Source organism: Anopheles funestus, chromosome 3RL (assembly GCF_943734845.2).
Source record: "Anopheles funestus chromosome 3RL, idAnoFuneDA-416_04, whole genome shotgun sequence".
NCBI lineage: Eukaryota > Metazoa > Arthropoda > Insecta > Diptera > Culicidae > Anopheles > Anopheles funestus.
The window spans coordinates 56,106,798-56,127,645 of record NC_064599.1 but is presented as its reverse complement, the minus strand read 5'-3'; the positions used below and the strand labels follow the sequence as shown (position 1 = coordinate 56,127,645).

At 41.7% G+C, this 20,848-nt stretch overlaps 1 protein-coding gene and 1 long non-coding RNA gene across 3 annotated transcripts in view; both read right to left on the bottom strand.

Annotated features, from left to right (window-relative positions):
• The window catches only part of LOC125770157 (matrix metalloproteinase-2), a 287,900-nt gene that overhangs the window by 24,619 nt on the left and 242,433 nt on the right, over positions 1-20,848 (bottom strand). The window lies entirely within an intron of this gene.
• LOC125770305 (uncharacterized) overlaps positions 1-20,848 on the bottom strand; it is a 159,916-nt gene that overhangs the window by 8,480 nt on the left and 130,588 nt on the right. The window lies entirely within an intron of this gene.

The following is a 20,848-nucleotide window of genomic DNA, read 5'->3' as shown; positions in this document are numbered from 1 at the left end:
AGCAGTCGATTTGTCGCGGCAAGATTTATTGCTGAACCGAATATTAGACGACAGATTTTCTTTTCCACGATTTCGTTGTGTGTTTTTTTCCCCCCGCTCAGAAAGTTCCTTCGCTGTAGCCTTCAAAGACTAACCGGGTCCTTCCGGCGAAGGTTATGATATTTTTCTACCGATTGTGCTTTAACGTATGCTTTTTTCCCGAGGAAAAGCACCCATAAAAGTAAGTTCTTGGCGGGCGAACGGTACGATAAAAGAAAGGAAAAGAAAGTTTTGCCTGACCGAAGGTAGCACAAGCACAGTTTTATCCTCAACTTCAGCGAACCATCAAACTTCTGGTCACGGAATATCGAAAGACTTGTGTGTGTAGCTTTTATGGTTCCTTTTACGGAGTTGAAGTTTTTTTTTACCCCCGTCGCCTTTCCATCCCAAATACGAGACCAAAAAATGCAGAAATCTATAAGTTACACCATAAAAATCACTGTGACAAAGGGATATATATATCGCTCAAAGTAGACAAAATGGAATATTTCCATTTCGTGAGCTGGAATGCGTTTAACTGCGGAAATAAGGAATAAAAGATTTTGCTGTTTGCGTGAAGTTGCATTATACGCCGTAATGCGTTCGCTTCCGATGCAGCAGTGTCGGTTTCGACTGGCGATTCGAATTTATTAGTTTCTGCTGGACTTCATCTGTGACAGACGCGCATCATCATCCATCGATCCATCCATCTCAGCTGTCGAATGCTTCAAGTGTCGACTTTTGCTTGGAATGCATCGCCACGATTGGTTTTTGGGGGGGGGGGGGAGTAGCAAACGTTTTCGACATTGATTTATTGACTTGAACGTTTCGGGAAGAGTAATGAAGAAGCCGGGAAGCTTTTAAGTCCAAGATGCCACACCGACGAAGACGTTCGATGTACGCCGACCAGTGTGGCGTAATACCTTTTGCCTTTGTTTTCTTCACTGTCGCTACAAAAGCCATAAGACACCAGGGTGTGTGTTTTCCGTTTTTTTCTCTTTCTCTACAATTTTCTTCCATTCCGTCACGTTCGGTTCATTTGGAAAAGATGTCATCTTTGCACTAGCCGAGAAAGAAAGCAACCACACTGTGTCGATGATGGCTGTCGTAAGCTGCTAGTCCGTAAGAAGCGTTTTTTTCCCTTCTTCTTAGTGCAGGTATACCTTCCTGCCGGTGGTGCATCTTGTGGGAAAAATATGGAAAATCATACTGAAAAGCTTGCGCCTGTTTGCCGTTTGTTATAAAAAGGTGACACGCTTTGTTACCGTTTTTTTCCTCTCGATGCGCGGTTGTGAAGCGAAGCGAGTAAAAGTACCATCGAAGCCGTTTCGGGTTTTTGCACCACGTCTAATTCAATCAGCATACCGCCCGCCCCCGTCCGACACCTTTGGGAGATTGCTTGTGCAATTTTCGAATCAATAGTGTTATTCGATTTGCCTCACGGTAAACTGAAAGTGTTTCAAAACTTGTGACTTGAAGGTTGAAATAGGGAGGAGTACGAGGGAGCATTAGAGGGAGAGAAAGAGAGAGAGCTATATTTATTGCTTTCAATTAGCAATAGGGTTTCATTTACTTGAAATTTGTTCCAAAAATTTGTGAAGCTACGTTGTGTTGTGAGCAGTAATTGCTAGACGGTGTAAATTGAAACATGTACATAAGAAGAAGTTTTTAAGTTGATCTAATTTATACTACGATTTGTGATACGATCCTTTCGGCTTTTTTGGAGAAGAAGCTTATTAAGACGCTAAAGAAGGGCTTATTAAGTGAAGTGACAAGAAGGTAATCTTCGCCCAGGCAAGTAACGATGTAGATCGATAGTGAACAGATGTAATGTTATTTTAAACAGCAAAGTGCTCCATATTCCCCCCATTGAAAATCCTTTGATAAGAACGTTTCCAGAGGTGGTAAACGCTTTACAGCTTCTTCAAATCGGGCTGATCCTTTAGAAATCGGAAATGGAGCGATTTGTCTGGGAAATGTTTCACGCCAATTCCATAAGCGCTGGGATGGAAACTGTGTGCACACACAAGGTAAGTGTTTTATCGTACGGCAAATACAACACTTGCCCAACGCTTTGTGCAAATATGGTACGCACCCGACCCGTTATTTGACAGCTGTTGGCACAGAAGGCTGTTGTCGTCGAACGCCCTCTATCGAATGGGGTTGAGATTTTTGAACGTGTGCAAAGGAGGAAGTGCATCATCAAACGTGTTGCTTACATATTCGCACATCAACACATCATGTAGCGCCGATACAAAGGGATGGTTTGCTCATTTTCCCGGTCGGATCTTGGCAGTGGAGTTCGTTGCCGGTTTTGCTATTAGCCACTAGAACGTGAACAATTTCTTTATCATTCCCGGGCCAGGTTTGTGTGAGAACGAGGCCGGTTGGCACGTCGTCTAAAGCGATGGTAACACGTTTTGTTCATGAATACGACCATCCATTGCTGGGTTGGTACGAATTAGACAAGGAACGGGAATCGGCCTATCTGGCCGTTGCATAATCGGTAGTACACGATGCAACACGCAACACTCTCGCACGTATGATGCAATGCATGGCCAGAGATTAGTGCGCGCACCTGCTGTGATGTAATGGCGCCTAAAGCCGTGCCATACGCATTCCTTGCGAAGAAGAAGAGATCTCCGTACCGGCTACGAAGGTACTTTTCATCAAGTAGGGATAAAGCTATAAGGCCATGATGCCGGTGGTCGTTTTCCATCGATCGACATCGATCGAAGAGAAGCTATTTAGGTTTGGAGAGGTGGAAGAACACAAGAAGATGCAGATTGTAACGCAACGTACATTTCCTTCAGCAGCGAGAGAACTGAAGGTAGAGAGGCTAAACAGCTTCAATTCGAGGTTGGGTAAGCAAATCGTAAGACAATGAACAAGGACACCCCTTTTGTCTTGATACCAAAACCCCTTCCCTGTTTCTATTCTTCCCTCTCATCTCCCTCCCCCTCTCACACACACACGCTCCGGTTTTCCTGTACGACATTCACCAGTTCCGGTTCTTCCTTTTAGTCTCGGCCCAGTTAATTCTGGTTCCGGTTCTACGGTCTTTGTCTACTGGTTGAAAAGCGTTCCACGTGAAGGGTGCTTTTGCAGTGGTTTTTCAAGACATATCAAGGGTGCGGTTTTTAAGGTTTTGGTATGTTGGAGCACTACTCCCTACTCCTCGGTGGTACGTTCTTCTGAAGCTTCTGGAAGCTGAAAGTGAAGAGGTGATCCGTACGTTGAAATGCGCCCGACTTTTGCACGTGCATCCGATGGAGGACCCCCGGGGGGAGGGTTCCGTGACGAGGGTAAAGATTTTATGCCAGAAGAAAAACGCTGATAAGACAATTGTTAAGTGGTTGTTCTTGAGTGACAATGCCCGTTCGAAGAATGCTTTACCACTGATGCCACATCACTTCCATTCACTGGGCTTCTAAACGATTTCTTTTGCCTTTCCTGTGCTGGGTCGCGCATTTTCGCAAGGAAGCAAATTTTCATTTTGTTTTTTTGTTTTTGGTTGCAATATTACGTTTGAGTTCAGGACCAGGCAAAAGGGGGAATCTGTGTTGCCTTGTGTTACCCCGTGCCTACATGCTTAGCAATTGTCGCGTTTGCGAACGCGACAATCGTAGCACAGTTTTCCCAAAAAATTTTGCGACTTTCGGCGCGACTTCAAGGTTGTTTAAGTTTTCTCGTGCAAGGTTTGTTTATGTTTTCAATCTGGCCGGTAGCGGGAAATTAATTTCGAATTAAATTAAATTAATTTAAACAAAGAAAATTATAATGAATAATAAATTTATTGTTTTGATGAAGTTGATGAGAAAGGCAAGTTTTTTAAGCCCAGTGACGATCTTTCAAAACAATGGACCATCAAGAAAGCTCGTGGCAGGATGCTGCTGACTCCTGTGATACAAATAACGGCTGTTGCTAACAGTACCGCAGATTTGTCCGTTTTGTTTTCTTGTGTGTTTAACGCTGGAAAATCTTAATATAATTTTTTCCGGTAGCCAGAAAGAATTGTAACAAGATAAATAGGTGAACGAAGATGTGTTTGTCCACCGCGTCATACACCGGGCAAAATAGAATTCGATCGGCAGGGATCGGCAGCTTCGAGTAGCATAAAGGTAAAAATCTTCGAATACGGGTAATCAAACGTGTATGGCTTCTTTCTCATTTCATGACCGTCACCGTACCCTCAATATACAGGTATACATAACCACAATTCCAACACAGCTTCCAAACTACCATCAATATACAGGTATTCATAACCACGATTCATAACTCAGCTTCCAAAAGGGATCGAACACTGTGCTGTGGACTATCTAATATTTTTTAACTCTATTTTTTTAACTCTAATATTTTTTCAAATTAATTAATTTAATTAATTTATTAATTAATTGATGTAAGCTAATACTTATCTTGTTGAAGCAAGTTCAACATACTAGTAATAAATTCATAAACAATGCAGCCATGCATTTGTCCACGATATGGGATATTTTTAAATTAACAGCATTTTTCTGTTTTAAAAATAATATTGACATTCACAATAATTATATAAAATACGTACGTACTTTTAATAAATAAATAGCACTCGATTTTTTAATTTAATTTACAATATTTAATAACACTCAAAATATTTAATTTTTTAATTTGTATTTGTTTACCTTGTTATTGCCATGTTTACCTTGTTATTACAGAAAACTGTCATGGCGTCAAGTCGCGCTTCGAATCGCGATTTTTCGCTGAAAATACACGTATAGCGACTTTTCACAATTTTTTTTATATGGAGTTTCGCAAAATTTTTCTGATTCGCGTTCGCAAACGCGACAATTGCTAAGCGTTTAGAGCCGGGGTTAGATTCAAGTCAAGCTGCACGGTCGTCGATCGGCATGATGGTTAGTTTACATTGTGGCCAAGGTTGGTAGATGTAAGCAGTGACCCCGGCTCTAAACGCTTAGCAATTGTCGCGTTTGCGAACGCGAATCAGAAAATTTTTGTGAAACTCCATATAAAAAAAATTGTGAAAAGTCGCTATACGTGTATTTTCAGCGAAAAATCGCGATTCGAAGCGCGACTTGACGCCATGACAGTTTTCTGTAATAACAAGGTAAACATGGCAATACCAAGGTAAACTAATACAAATTAAAAAATTAAATATTTTGAGTGTTATTAAATATTGTAAATTAAATTAACAAATCGAGTGCTATTTATTTTTTAAAAGTACGCAGGATTTGTATATAATTATTGTGAATGTCAATATTATTTTTAAAACAGAAGAATCGTTGTTAATTCAAAACAAAAATCCCATATCGTGGACAAATGCTTCAGAAAATAGAAGAAGAAGAAGACAAATGCATGGCTGCATTGTTTATGAATTTATTACTTGTATGTTGAACTTGCTTGAACAATATAAATTAATTAATAATTAATTAGTAATTAATTAAATTAATTGATTAGCAAAAATATTAGAGTTAAAAAAAATAGAGTTAAAAAATATTAGATAGTCCACAGCACAGTGTTCGATCCCTTTTGGAAGCTGTGTTGGAATCGTGGTTATGAATACCTGTATATTGATGGTAGTTTGGAAGCTGTGTTGGAATCGTGGTTATGAATACCTGTATATTGAGGGTACGGTGACGGTCATGAAATGAGAAAAAAGCCATACACGTTTGATTACCCGTATTCGAAGATTTTTACCTTTATGCTACTCGAAGCTGCCGATCCCAATTCTATTTTGCCCGTTGTATGACGAGGTGGGCAAACACATCTTCGTTCACCTATTTATCTTGTTACAAATCTTTCTGGCTACCGGAAAAAATTATAACAAGATTTTCCAGCGTTAAACACACAAGAAAACAAAACGGACCAATCTGCGGTACTGTTAGCAACAGCCGTTATTTGTATCACAGGAGTTAGCAGTATCCTGCCACGAGCTTTCTTGATGGTCCATTGTTTTGAAACATCGTCACTGGAGTTAAAAAACTTGCATTTCTCATCAACTTCATCAATACAATAAATTTACTATTTATTATAATTTTCTTTGTTTAAATTAATTTAATTTAATTCGAAATTAATTTCCCGCTACCGGCCAGATTGAAAACATAAACAAACCTTGCACGAGAAAACTTAAACAACCTTGAAGTCGCGCCGAAAGTCGCAAAATTTTTTGGGAAAACTGTGCTACGATTGTCGCGTTCGCAAACGCGACAATTGCTAAGCATGTAGGCACGGGGTGAGGAAACACGCAAATTGTCTTCCATTCATCTTATTAAATGGTAGATTGCATCATGTTTCGACATTGGTGTGGAAGGAACTCGACGTAAAGTAAATTGTGGGAATAAATTTCTTTTTCAGTTTGACGTAATTTGTTCAAATTTGATAAAAAGTTCGGTAAACCAAATAAGCGGGCGATTTGCATTTAGAACAAATCTTTATTAATTATTAATTAAAAATTTCGTTCGTTTGTATTGGTGTACGCACGTTTTGAAGTTGGTGAAGGATTTTGCTAATTATTAATCTTTTCAATGGTATCTATAAAATTGTAAAAAAAAATCAGGCAGCTCACTTACGACCAAACAATTTCTTGTTAGACTTCATGCTTTACTTTGTTCGATAAGTTACGAAGCAAAAAGCCACATTGCGTTTCGCAAGAGTTGGCGCTACTCAAACAGCCGGAAACAGTACTTCATAAAGCCTTTATCCGCTTTTGCAGCAGCAAATCGCTACAAAACCACTTATTGTGTTTTAAAACCGTTCGACTTTGAAACTATACCAAGTCGAAGAGAATGGGAACCGAAACTTTATCCGCTGTAACACAGTACAAAATCGCGGAATGGAGGACCGTACAATATTAACTTGCGCCTCGGGAAAGTGTTTACCTTTTTCGGCGAGTTTTAATAACCTCGTCCAGCATGAGCACATGCACACACATACACCGACTTGTTGCCATATGGCAGTGTGGTTGATTGCCAACAAGACGGCTCTCCTCCCCGTCAGTGTGGCGTAAGAAATGGTAACCAAGGAAAACGGTTTCCAATAGAGAAAAAAAATCCGCCAAGTTGTACCATGCTTGAAAAAGTGTAATTTAAAAACTTGTCCATAATTCAACCACACTGGACTAAATCCGCATCTAACCGTCCTTTCATACAACGCAAGTCAATCTTCACACTCGAAGGGTGATTTTATGAAGCAAGTGAAAGAAATTTTCGGAAAATATAAACACCACTTTTGCGCGGTTCCTCCATCGCAACCTTCGCTGTTTCGCGTTCACGATGGAGACGCCCAGTCTTTTGTGGAAGCGTGGGGTTTTTTTCTTCCTTTTCGCTTTGCTCTTATCGTCACTTGAGAACCCCCTTTAAACAAAAAAGCCGGATAAACGGCTTTCTGATCCCTTTGATACGGTAATGTTATGAAGAATGGTGCTAGCTGTGCCGTGTGAACCAGTTGTGGGGAGACGATGCTGAGAGTTTACTTGGGTTTTATATTGAATTTCATTCGGATCCGCAACAAGGCGATGGTGTGTTGCTTACGGAACAGGAAGTTTTTTTCTAATGTAAAACAGCTATAGTGAGTCAGTTAGTGAGTTGAACTGCAAGTTTTTTTTTTCTCTCCATTGAATGCTATAAAGATAAATAAGCTTATCCTTCAAAAACAGATATGTGCAGCCGATACGTTTGTTGATTGTATATTTTGCAACTAACGGCGTGGGTGCCGTTGTTAATATTTCTTATCAACACATTTTCCAGCCTGTCGCGTCCATCGATCGTCGTTGGTTCATTGGATGTGAACACGAACAAACATCCACATGCCAGTATTCGCGTGTGCGTGTGTTTGGGCATAAGTTTTGTCTTCCAAGAACGATGAATGGAGAAGAAACCAATACAAACTTCGATAGTGCTTGTGTGTGTATGTGTGTGGCCCCGGGGCCATCAAACACTTGATGGGACAGAGCTCGTAACGTGTACCGGCTTGGTTCGAGTTTCTACTTTCCGAAAAGGCACAGCTCAAATTGAAAACGCCTATAAGAAGTGCAGTAATGGAGGAGGAAAACAATCTGAAGAATTCTTCCCCCCCTGCATGCCGTTGATTTATGAGATTATTATTTTTCAAACCATTTTTCCACTCTCTCATTCGCCCTTGGTCCTTTCCCCCACACACATACACACACACACACACACAAACACGTCCGGTGGGCAGTTTCGACCAGAGGTCATTCGATGGCAAATGGAAGTGAATCCGATGGCAGATGAATTTTACAATCTTCGGACGTGCTTTCACTTCCGGGGTTTTTGGAGAGTTCGAGAGTTCGAGGGAGGAAGTGTTACCCTACCTTGGGGGGTGCATAGTTTAAAAGAGAGATATGCTTGAATTGAAAAATTCTTTCACCAACAGAAAGTGAGTGAGGAACATTCTTTGGTGAAATTGAAATTTGTACGGTGATGCGCTGCACGGCAAAATTCAATCAAAAGTGTCCTAAACGCAACCATTTCTTTTGTTAAGGCTAACAGTAAACGATGAGCTATCATATTGTAACGATCGGGACTTGTAAATGATGAATTATTAAATCATATTTTACACGGTGAATGCTTTAAAATGCCTGAAAATTTTACCTAATCGTGCGTGAATGATGAACGAATCTTTAATTATTTTACTCTGTTTCTCTTTTTGGCTTAATGACCACTCAAAGATCTTCTTTACCGGTCATGTCGGCCATTGCTGGCTTCTTATTCTTGGCTTAACGACCTTAGAGGTCATGCCAGCCATTTCTGGCTTACTTGACATATTTTTAACATGTAGCCATCCTTGCTACGGTAGGATGGTTCAGATGGGATTTGATACCCGATTCTGTCGTGTGGAAGCGGCGTCATTTATCGCATACATAATCGGTTCGCTCCCCGATCCTTTTTTTTACTAGAAGTGTTAATTTGACAACATTTCTATTATGCTTGTGACATTAAACGCTAAGAGCTATTGGTCTAACAGATTTTTTCGCTCCAAGAACATTAATCTCACCGATTTACGTTACACGCAATACAAAAAAAAAACGATAGTGGCGGAAAAAAGGTTCGTTTAAAACGCAAGCACAACTAAATGGTTGGTGCCGTGACCAGGAAACTTGAACGACAACAACATGAGCATAATCGAGCTACGAGCTACCTCGGCACGATATTCGCCCGTGCAGGTTAGTGGGTACAAAATTTTCCACCACTTCCAATGCTCTCCATTGCATTGTGTGTCTGCCCCTAGCAGCACCAGGCATCGACCCGAAGGGATGGAGATCAAACCTTAATAACAAAACTTTTTCCCATCTCCAGCACTGGATCGTGACGCGCAGCAGCAGCAAAGGGAAATGAGTAAGAATGGAACAAGAAAAGCGTGAAAAGTGAAGAGAACGAAAAGGAAAAATATTACGGTAAGAGGGAAAAAAGAAGAAACGCACACACACTTTGCTGACTTGTTTTTTTGTTCCAAAGTTTCCAAAGCTCCCAGACCTGAAGCAAGGTAACCATCCATCTCGTCGTGGCCAATATGCAAGCACTGAAGATTGTGGTAAGTGGTTTGGGTGGCAACAAACGCAACGCAAAAAAAAACCTCTGGAAAGATGATGAGGATCACGTGGAGACGTTTCATCGGGAAGAAGGAAGTAAAAGGAAAAAAAAGTGGGGAAAAGGGAAAATGCACGGGCGCTGGAAAGTTTTCAATAATTCTTCCACGCCATCTCCGCGTCATCGTCGTCACGGTGGATGTCCGTGTCGAACCGTATCGGGGAAAATGGGCAAGGCGCGGCAAATAGGGTGCCAGTGGTGATGGTTAAAATGTTTCCTCCGAACTAATCTTTTGCAGTTCAGCGTTCGTTCGGCTTGAGTTTCGGATGATTGGCAATTATCTGGCACACGAAAGCGAACACACGGCGAATGATGCGACGCTGCTGCTGATGATGATGATCATGATGGAACCGACGCCACCTTATCATTCTGCCCATCCCGCCAGGCATTCCTTCCCAACCCACAGCACATCTTATCTTTGGGTTCAACTTATTTATTTTTACTCCTTGCTTGTCGCTCGTTCACGATGGGTATCGAATCTTATCCCTAACAACGAGACATGCAAGACAGGAAAATTAGAGGTATACAAAAGGGAAGAGGGAAGTGAACGGAAGAGGGACGAAAAAAAAATATCAAGAACTGAATGAACTTTCCAGTTCAGCATTTGAGGCTTGGAGAAAATTGATGGATTCTCCCGTAATGCGTGGATGCGAGAAAAAATGTTTACCAAGATTCGCCGAGTTCCCACTGGAGTTTCCATTTTTCTTGCAGTTTCGTCTTCCGTCTGGAGTTGAAGCTTTGTTTCCAGGTGAGCAGGTATACCCCACGGTTCGATTTGTAATCAAGGTTGAAGATTGATCCCACTCGATCGAGTATTTACGATTATTAAATATGTAGGTACGACATCCATTTATTGCCGTAAATCGATTTGATTTCAACTTCCGCCAGCGCGCAACTAACGTGCGTTCTATCCTATCGAGTGAATCGATCGGAATTTTTAAACACACAAAGACAATAAAACCAAAGCTTGGTGTCCCTCCGATTGCATTCTATTCACAATTACTCACCCTTCCTGACCCCACCCCAGGTTGGGGGTGTAAAAAATGTAAAGGCGAACCACGTAGAAAAACTATTTAATCCGCTTTTGCCGCTCCTTCATTGCTGTTGCACTCATTTCGTGACCGATGCAAGCCCGTTTTTTTGTTGCTCTTGTACCCGTCTGCAGCACGGTTGCCGCGGAATTAATTCCGTTATCGTTGTACCATTCTGTGGTGCATACGAGAGATCGGTGGCAGCATCTATGATGCCACGATGAACGATGAGTGATGCAGTGTACCGGTGAGCAGCGTGTGCGCAAATACCGATTTTCAATTAAAAATGCATCCTTCCGTCTATTATGAAGTTACACCCCGGTCGCGTTGTATCGTCGGCCCCGGTGGAATGGGAAATTGTTTTCCCCGGTGAAAGATGCGAATATTTTTGCACCCCCGGCCCAAGTTTTATCTATAGCCTGTATGGAAAGGTGCAGTAAAACCGAATGGAAAACTCTTTCCAGCATGAATGAAACGTGTGTTTTTCCCTGTCCTAGCGCGCGGAACGCTGATTTCGCTTGGGTTAGCGAATAGATTGAGATAAAGTGGCAGCGTAATGCAATCGGGGATGTACCGCCAGACGAATGCGCGATTTATTGCGAAAACCATCATTAGGTGTGTGCTACGCTGGTAGTTATGGGTTTGTGTTTTCATCTACTTTCTACGCAGTAATGCAAACGGAAATACAGGAAGCGACAAATTTATTGCGTTAGAGCAAATGGGTGAGCTTTAGCGCGCTGCAGAGTTAACGAGTTAAATCGAATAATCAAGCAATTTCGTTGCCTTTTTAAATGCAAAATAAGGTTTAAATCTTTTTTTTTTGCATCTTTCTTTTTCATTTATTTTTATGCTTCAAGCTAACATAATAATTCTTTCTTTATGCAGCTTTATCACTCGTTGCCGCTAACCTTTGTTTCTAATTCTTCAATATTTTCCTAATGCATCAACTTTTATCAATGCTCATTAATGTAAGTATGTTTAACATTCTACTTAGCTTTGAAATATAAAAGTAAGGCTCACAGAGATGAATTAGCGCCCAGCAGTGTTTTTCAAAATGCAAACACTGATCTAAAATAATTGAATTAATTGATTAATTAATTAAATGCTGGAATTTTTCGAATAATTTTTTGACATAATATCTCAAAATTATACACCTTAGTTACTACTATTATAATGATACAACTTTGTAGCATAGCTGCTATAATTTCCATAATTTAGATATTATACCAAAGATTATACCACATAAAGTATAAAGTTCGTAGGATTATCACGGGGTATGATTCAACTCATTTCGTTACTAACATCGTAAGTCAAATAAACAAGAAGGATATGATTCAACTCATTTCGTTACTAACACCGTAAGTCAAATAAACAAGAAGCTAAAAATCAAAATTCAGTTGTATGAACATCAACTTTGGCCACCGGAACCGCGTTTAATAACAAATACTAAGAACTATCGATCTTTAGGCTTTAAGGAACAATCAAAACATGAACTACTTTATTTATAATGTTTGTTAATAAATTAGTAAACAAAATGGACATGCCATTTCAGGACATGGACATTCCAGGACATGGACATTCAGGAAATGGAAGTTAATTTAATCTAGACGAGAGAGAATGAATTGCTAACGTCTTAATGTTTCCATTAGTCCAGTAAGAGAAATCGCTCCTATTCTTCTATGATCGCCTGGACGATCGATTTCACTCAAATGGAGAATTGATTTGGTCTCCAGCCATAAGCCACACACTTTCCAAATTAAAAGTCCAGAATCAATACAAAAACCTGGTGATTTCTTGTTTTGGTTTTATTTCACGATAAAAAACCAAGAAAAAGCTAAAAAAATACAAACTTTTAAGGAAATAATTGAGGACTGTGAGACAAACATAGTTAACTTTGATGCATAATGTAATGACAACAATTTTAACATGCATTAAGTTGGTTTAGCTTTCTTTTCTGAGCTGAAAAGAGATGTCAAAAAATAGCTTATTTCTGCTAATAAAATGCTCACTTGATGTGAGAGCATAGAAGCAGAATAATTGATCTCCCACTTGCGAACTATCAGGATTAAAGGATTGCAAAGGAGAAAACAGAAACGGAGCTAAACAGCATCAATCCTTACCTACCGTCGTTATTTTTGATGGTTTTAAGGTAAGAAAGCGCTCAAATAGGAAACTAATAGTTGTTTTGATGCCACAAAGAAGATAAAAGCTCCCTAACCCGTACGGAGTTCGGTGTTTGGTGAAATGTGTCTAACGGTGCGATTTTCCTTTGCTGCAAAGAACATCCCTATCCTTTCCAGCGTGGTGTACAATGAAAATGCTTTTCCATAGATGCAGGACTTAAATCAACTTGAAGGGAAAAGAGAATAAAAAGAGAGAAAAAAAACCATACCCCGAGTACCCGAGTTCCGATGTGCGTCACACGCTCATCCCAATATCCTCTACATCCTTTGCATCCTGGATTGTGCAACGTGCAAAAGAGGATGCAAACGAGCCGCAGAGATAAGCATTCCCGGTCGTGTGGTACTTCGCACGACTTTCGAATCGACTTCTCGCAGTGGCAAAAAGGTGTCAATGGCAACTGGGGCGCACACAGAGTTACGGCCTGGTGGAAAAAGTGGCCACAGCAAGCAAGCCTCGCTAAAAAAAAGCAAAAGAAAGAAAACCACGGAACACCAGCGCCATGCGAAGTGCATGTTGAAAGTCGCAATTTTCAAGTAGAGAGTCTTTTTCTTTTTGTTGCTGCTCCTCACACTTCTTTATCACCTTGTGTAGAGCGCGAAGTGCAGCATTTTAAATGTATCGAGGCGTTAAAAGAGCGATGTATAAGATCGCACGGTTTATTTGGAGGTTTGGAAGTTTAACGCATCGGCGCAACATTCCCATAACGTGTGTTAAAGTGTGACATTCATGCAGTGTGGATGTGTTGTTTCCCTATAAACTGACAACGTTTGTGTTTGGTAAATCTCTCTCTCTCTCTCTCTCTCTCTCTCTCTCTCTATGAAGTGAGCCGCAAGTTAGTCTTGTCAATCTTGGTTGAGTTTGCTTTATTCCCAGCATCTTGATCTCAAGGTAACTTTAAGCTACAATGCCACCAAGGGCACATTAACAATTAGTCGCCTAAAAGCCCCATTTTGCATAATCAAAAGCAAATGACTCTTTATGTGTGATTGTGTGTGTGTGTGTGTGCACGTATGTAATGTGAAGGTAAAATTGCTTCAAGTGGTACTTTATTCATTCTTGCTGTTTCTTGCAAAGGAAACACAAAGGAACAGTTAGGAACAGATTTAAATAGCATTTTTACGCATATGCAACACCAACGTCGACGCCTCACCATGCTCACTGTGGAGTCATCTGTCTTTAAAGCTTTCCGCTTGGAACGGGAAGCCATTAGCATCAGAGTGCTTCACGGTACCCTTTCCAGAACAATAATAATTGGCACCACTCGGGAGGGTAGAAAGAATGGCACCCAAGCCCAAGCGCTTGGTGTGTGTTCTTTTTCTCACCACGTCCATGGGCGAGTTTTAGCTTTTTTAATGATTCTAAATTCTCTTTAGGGATTCTGTAGCTGTCAACAAACGTGATGTTGCCACTGTGCGGTAGGGTTGTTTTTTTTCGGACTATTTAGCGCCTTGTGACCCGTTGGTGGTAGAGATTTGAGATGAAAGCGGATGCAAGTGCTCCTTCGGGCGGCTTCAAGGAAGTGTCTGACAGTTGAAGAGGTGTGCGAAACCCATGCCCAATGCATGAGAGCTCATTATTCTTGGAATGGTGTGTCCGGTGCAAAGTGGTGTATGTAGTGCGTTTGTTGGTTGATTTTTGAGGAACAGTTAGCAGGGGAGTAAAACAAAAATTTGGATTATATCCGGTTTAAAGTATAAATATATACAACTAAAAAAACAGCATATATTGTATTCTCGATGGTTTAATAAATATAAGAAGTTTTCGTAGGTGGCATCAAAATCAAATTTCATCCGGACATTGATGACTACACAAGACAATGGAGTTGACAAGATCTCCGAGAATAAGAAGAACGTTACCCGATATCTCTCCCATGCTAGGGATTACTATTCTCGTTTTTCCAATTAACTGTAGGAAGGAAGTTTCGTTAACGAGATGTACCGAGGATGGCTTCAGGAAAAAGATAAGATTTGAATCGCAACTTTCGGTGCGTTAGATCGATCGTTTACGCCCGACACCATTGGACCGACGCAGAAGTCTTTCGTTATGAGTGAAATTTAAATTATAGAGTAAAAAGCATATTAATATTTGAGATATTAATTACTGAAATAACAGCCTTTGTTTGAGGTTTTGTTAATAATATAATTATGCATCAGCATTTGCTGTCAAATCAGAATTAATGTTTTAGTTTCTCCTTTTGCAACATTCTTTTTGCTGTCGTTTTCCACCGATAGCGACAGAAGTCTTTCGATATGAGTGAAATTTAAATGATTGAGTAAAAAACATAATAATATTTGTGGTATTAAGATTACATATGAAATATTCTTGCGAAATACGCTTTAATTACTAAAACACTCAATGTTATGTTGAGAAAAAGCCTATGTTTGAGGTTTTGTTAATGAGATTGTTATGAATCAGAATTTGTTGTGGAAACATGCTTAAATCAATGCTTTAGTTTCCCTTTTTGCAAGCTTCTTTTTGCTGTCGTTTTGATAATAAACAACCATCCACTTGAAATAGCAACATTTCGCAAAAAGGCAAAAAGACCTTTTGTGAGGTACCATTGAATGTTAAAAATAACGATTTAACATCATTTGTGCATTGTGCATTTGGTATCGCGAACGCTCTTTTTTGTTGTGTGTAGTGAGAGCAAAAAAAAACGGATAAGCAAATCGCGAAACATTCCCAAACAAGCCGGGCGCGTTCCGGTCGTTCGCGAAGCTGAATAACGAGCGGTGAACCGTGACCATCACGAACCCAAGCAATCCGGTTCCGTTTGAAGACGAGCAGGGCATCGCAAACAGTTTTCTGCTGCTCCTGTGCGCTTCATGAAGATGAAGCTTTGCTTTGAAAATGGTCTTCTCTGTAAAGCCATTCTTCAGCAGGAAACCAAACGACACCTAAATAATGACGACTCGCTCTTCCCATCGCTTGCCCTGGTTTCACCCGTATTGGGTCATCGCTGGTTTGCCGTTCGCAGAAAGAATGTGCCCAAAGGATGCCGAATCGATAAGAAAGCACCCAGTTTCGATGGGAGCGGTGGCAAAAGAGATGTAACGAGAAGGGAAAGAGACAACCTTCCTGTTGAAGATTTGGAAGAAGGTTGCCAAAAGCATCCCGGAATCTGTCCGTCCGTTTTTCGCTGGGGTGGTTTTCTTTCTCTTTCTTTGCTCTTCTTCACTCCGGAAAGGTGCCGGAAAAATGTGGCAGCTTCGCGTGACTGCCGTATCTTTATTTAGCGACCACCAGCGAACATACGATCCAGTTCCCTCCGTATCGTATCGTATCCTTCCGGTTGGAGTCTTCCTGCTTCCCGGTTTTCGAGATGTTCGTTTCAGCGGATCTTCGAACCAATGTCGCATGTTGCCTATCGACGTCCCAATAATATCGCTAATGCCATTACACCCCTCAGGGCTAAGGCAAGTAGCGAGCAAGAGGGCCGAAGAAAAAAAAAACGACCATCTTCCGTTCCCGAGCACGTCGTCGCGTGGTCGTCGTACGTCGGTAAGAGCCGTCTCTTTATGTATCGCCGAGGCTAAGTGGTTTTTATGCTTTATTGGAAATATGTTATGATGATGCACGAAGCATACTCACACACACCGAGAGAGAGAGACACACATTTATGTTCAGTTCAGTTTTCTAGCAAAGCCTTAACAGCGGCAGTAGCAGAGTTCCCTTTTGGATTCGTCTGGAATGGGAACGATTCCATAAAATATACACGCTCGTTAAAGACGACATTTGCAACGTGGTCAATGTCGATGGGTGGAAAGCGGAGTGTTTCCTGTGGGTGGCAACCCATGAACGAACCAAACCAGAAATCATGCCCCGCCTTCCCCCCACCCCCAAAAAAAAAGAGGTTCCCCAACCCATTTTCTCCTGCGCGAGAGTAAAGTCCGGGTGTTTGGCACTCTGGCAATATTTGCTTATATAGCTAGCATGGGACACAACACCAAAAACATGTGCGATAATATGCAGCAGCACTGGTGTGGCTTCCTTTTTGGTGTGGCCTCTCACTCAACCCTCGGTTCCCTCACCGGAACTAACCGGAAGTAATGAAAAAGGAAGCGGAACCGGCTGATAGCGAGACTCCACGAACTCCACGTGAAGAACGTGAAGGAGCGAATGGGTTGGTTAGGGGAGGGTTAAATTTCTGCCACTTTGCCATCCTGTGTGATCCTTTTTGCGAAATTCAACTTCTCGCTCCACAAAATGGTGGTTGATGTGTCCCATTCCGTACGATGGAGAAGCGTTGCCGATCGGTGGCGGAATGTGCTACCTACCCCCAAGTGCCGTTGTTCCGTTTTGCGCTTGCATTTATATTGGCGTTATTAAACTAAGTGCCTTCGCGATATTATGATTAGGTCCGTAGTCATGTGTGTGTGTGTGTTGTCGGGTGTGTCTGGTTTTTGAAAACACCCATGCCTTCTTCTCTGCCCAACGTCGCCCACTCCCCGGATCGAATGTGGAATGTAAAATATGAGCTATGGCTGAATGTGGTCCATCCTTTGTGTGACCGGCGAGATCCGTCTCAATGATGGACGTACGCTGTTCCGCAGTTCGTTTCATGCGAAATGGATGAAGCAGCAACGGGTCCCGGCGGTGTTGCAATATTGCCACGACAGCTTAGAACACAAACCGGTGTTGCATGTTTGAATGTTTCATTAGACGCGCGAAACGCGTTTGTATCGGAATTGATTGTTGTACACGGTGTGCAGTGTGTGAGCAATTACATCGAGTTTAATTAAAATATCCAACAGCGGCTTATTGAGATGGATTTCGGAATATGATAGCCGTACAGGTTCCTTCTTGGATAAAATTCTTTCGAAATGCTACCCACCATATGCACGTCGATGCAAAGATAAATACAACCATATGCAACGTTTCTCCGAATTGGTGTTGTGCAAGAAATTAAAGACACTGCTCCATAAGTTGCAGCTTCACTGGAGCTGGTCGGAAGAGATTGAGATAATTTAAGTTTTCAAATACAAAAACTTTATCAGAGAGCATAACTTTCGACATGCGACTGCCGGAACAAAAAAGCTAAACCGGTACAAACGGCCAAAGAGTGCTCAACGTCAGTGCAGAAAACTAAGTTCATTTATTGGTAGCATTTATTATATGGACATGGGGTGGATGGACAAAAAAATAAATAACTAGCTAGTGTCCAATCCTTGCCAAAATAGGGGACCAGTAGCGATCTACAGCCATGGTATGAAGATATGCTCCTTGTCGGACGTTGTCGTTTGACCGTGCACATAACCGAAGTACGATGGAGAAAGTATCAGAATTTCTGGAATGTGGATGTGTCCTAACATAACCAAAAGCTTTCCTTATCGAAACACTTCTGATGACGGGAAAAGTTCCATTTTGTTCCAGAGTCACTGGGCAAAGCTCGACAAAATGTTGAACCGTTTCGATTGTACAAAGTTTGCTTCCAAAAACCTCTCCAAACCTGTATATTTGGCTAGGATGTTTACTTTTTCAGGGTGAGAAAGCGAACACACACACACACACGCACATACGAGCAATTTCAGTAAAGTTTAACCAATGGCATTATCAAAGCTGAAGAAAGCTGAACATATGTCGGAGTAAATGTTCCACACTTTAACGCCAAACTGTACACACACAGCCAGACAAGTCATTCGGTAGAGCTATTTAAGATGGAGTTTGGGTTTAAAGATGTTCCAATAGCTTGAGCATAGAGTAGACTAGCCCAAGTCTTTCTAAAGTGAAGGCCCTAGACGACCTAGATCTTGCATGAATGACCCTCCAGTTTTAATATCTCATGGTGTATTTTAAGCTCCGTAAAGACGTCTATTGAAACGGAACATGTATAGACATCGGAACTTTTCTCTGCACCGTGTACTGGAAGGAAGGGTATTATAAATGATCCATCGCAAAACCCTTAGCAGCAGGTTTGAAAATTGTCCAAGACGGTAAGAGATCACTGCACGTCATAATGAACAGGGAAACTTACCTCGCCATTGGAAGTACTGGCGCACGTTGAGAAATTAATCTCTCACGTCTAGCACGTGGCTAACCACTGCACCTGGAGTCGAATGGCGTTCCGGAACCTTGGGTACGATTTGGACCCTCCCGGATCAAGTGGTTGTTAGGGTGTATACCAAAAAAAAAAAGGTTTAAAGTTCACCCAACACTGAAGGATTATCGCTTGGTTCTTGTCGGCACTTGGGAAGGCGAGGAGGGGCCATAGGTTCTACGGCCACACTACATAACTCAATTCAATTAAGTGACTTTCAACAGCTGCTGTTTGCCTGGTACAGCTTCGCCATCATTGCGGACAGGCGGATATGGTCAAGCCGTGGTAAACGAAACTACGGTGCAGTTTGGCAAAGCATCGGCAAAGGTTTCATGTTTCGATGTGCCCTACCCTCGTTCCCGGGAACATCGGTGCCACGGTGTTGAACTTTTCCATGTTGTCTTTGCCAAACAACGGCTTAAATTTCATCATTAATATCCTTACACGGTTGCTTCCGATGGTGTCGCAGACACTTGCTATTGTTGCCGGTATGTCTACCGGGTCACTCGGTTTCGTGGTGACATACATAGACACACCTGGCAGGAGAACGATACCGCTTGGCAGAGCTTGAAATTCATTTGACCTCAAGGCAAGTCCGGGAATGGTTGGTCTCGGCGAAACTTTGTCTTCGCTGTTGGCAGCAAACCAACCGGCCCGGACACCGGAACCAAGTGCAAACAACAAAACCGATAGCTCACAGGCATTTCGGAGCAGTTGTTGAGCGAGCGAGCGAGCGATGATGATGAGTCGCGCAGCTCGCCAGCAGGATTGTTGCTGCCGGCTGTATGTCTTTCACTTCTTTCATCGCCTCCACACAACGTGGAGGATATGCGTGTTCTCCTGTTTCGGTTTATCGGCTTGTCGCTGGGTATTTGGAGATGATCCAGACGAGGCTAGAGAATGTGCGATGCGGGCAAGATTTAGATGAACTTGTCAGGTACTCTCGGTGGACTCTCAGTTCCGTAGTCGTGGTTTAGATTTGCTCCCACTCTGACTCTAAACTCTCCTGACAGTAGAACAGAAACGATCGAAATCAAATCCCATCAAAGGAAAGGAAAGGATAATTTTTAATTGGATTTCCATAATACGTTGGTCCCTCGCGTGCGTTACGTTTTTTGAGCCGGTCGGATCACCACGCTCGGATAAGAACGCTCTAAAGTGGAGCGGAATGAAATCCTGTTGTTGAAATCGGCTGATTGGTCCCGAAAACGGTACCGATTTGTTAAGTGGCTTTGCACACAACACTTTGCCAGGGGCAAGCAGTGGTAGCTATAGTTGAAAGACAAAAAAAAAATCCCCGAGAGCGCCGTGTCCTGCAGCAATAGAGTGATGAGATGGAAAGGGTTTTGTGATTTGGGTCCGAAATCGTTACGGACGGCGAAGGTAGTACGGTAGATAGCATTTGCTAATCGGGTGCCTGAAGATTGAAAGGAGGGACCACGGCACCAAACGACGGATGATGATGTTGTTTGTGCACTTAACAAGGCGTACACAGCAAAAACCTTTCTGTCCTGCAAAGATTTGTCGGACGCCGGAATCGAAACGAAGCGACGGAAGTCACTTGTTGACTGCCGGGGTTAAAGAATGAAGGTTTGGAGTTAATTCGTTGCAAATTTTTAAGCGCATTTGATGAAACTAAATTGAGCCCGAAATACGTGCCGTATTTGTTTGCTTTTGTGTTGTTTTTTTTTGGGGCAATCTACAATTTAGCAGATCCACGTAGAAGCGATTCATTACACTTCATGTGCGTTAGGTTGAATGTTGAATATTTAATGTTTAACCGTTTGTTTGCATGCAACAGTGCAGTCGTGATTTAGTTTTCATGTTTTTTTTGTGTACCATTTTTTTATGTTGTTTCCTATGTTTCGCTACTTTGTTTCAATATTTGATACACCCTTACTCGCTTTACGCGTTTGTGTCGAATTTTGCAATTTACTATTTGCACACTTTCAACTCCACAAGGGAACAGCGTGGCA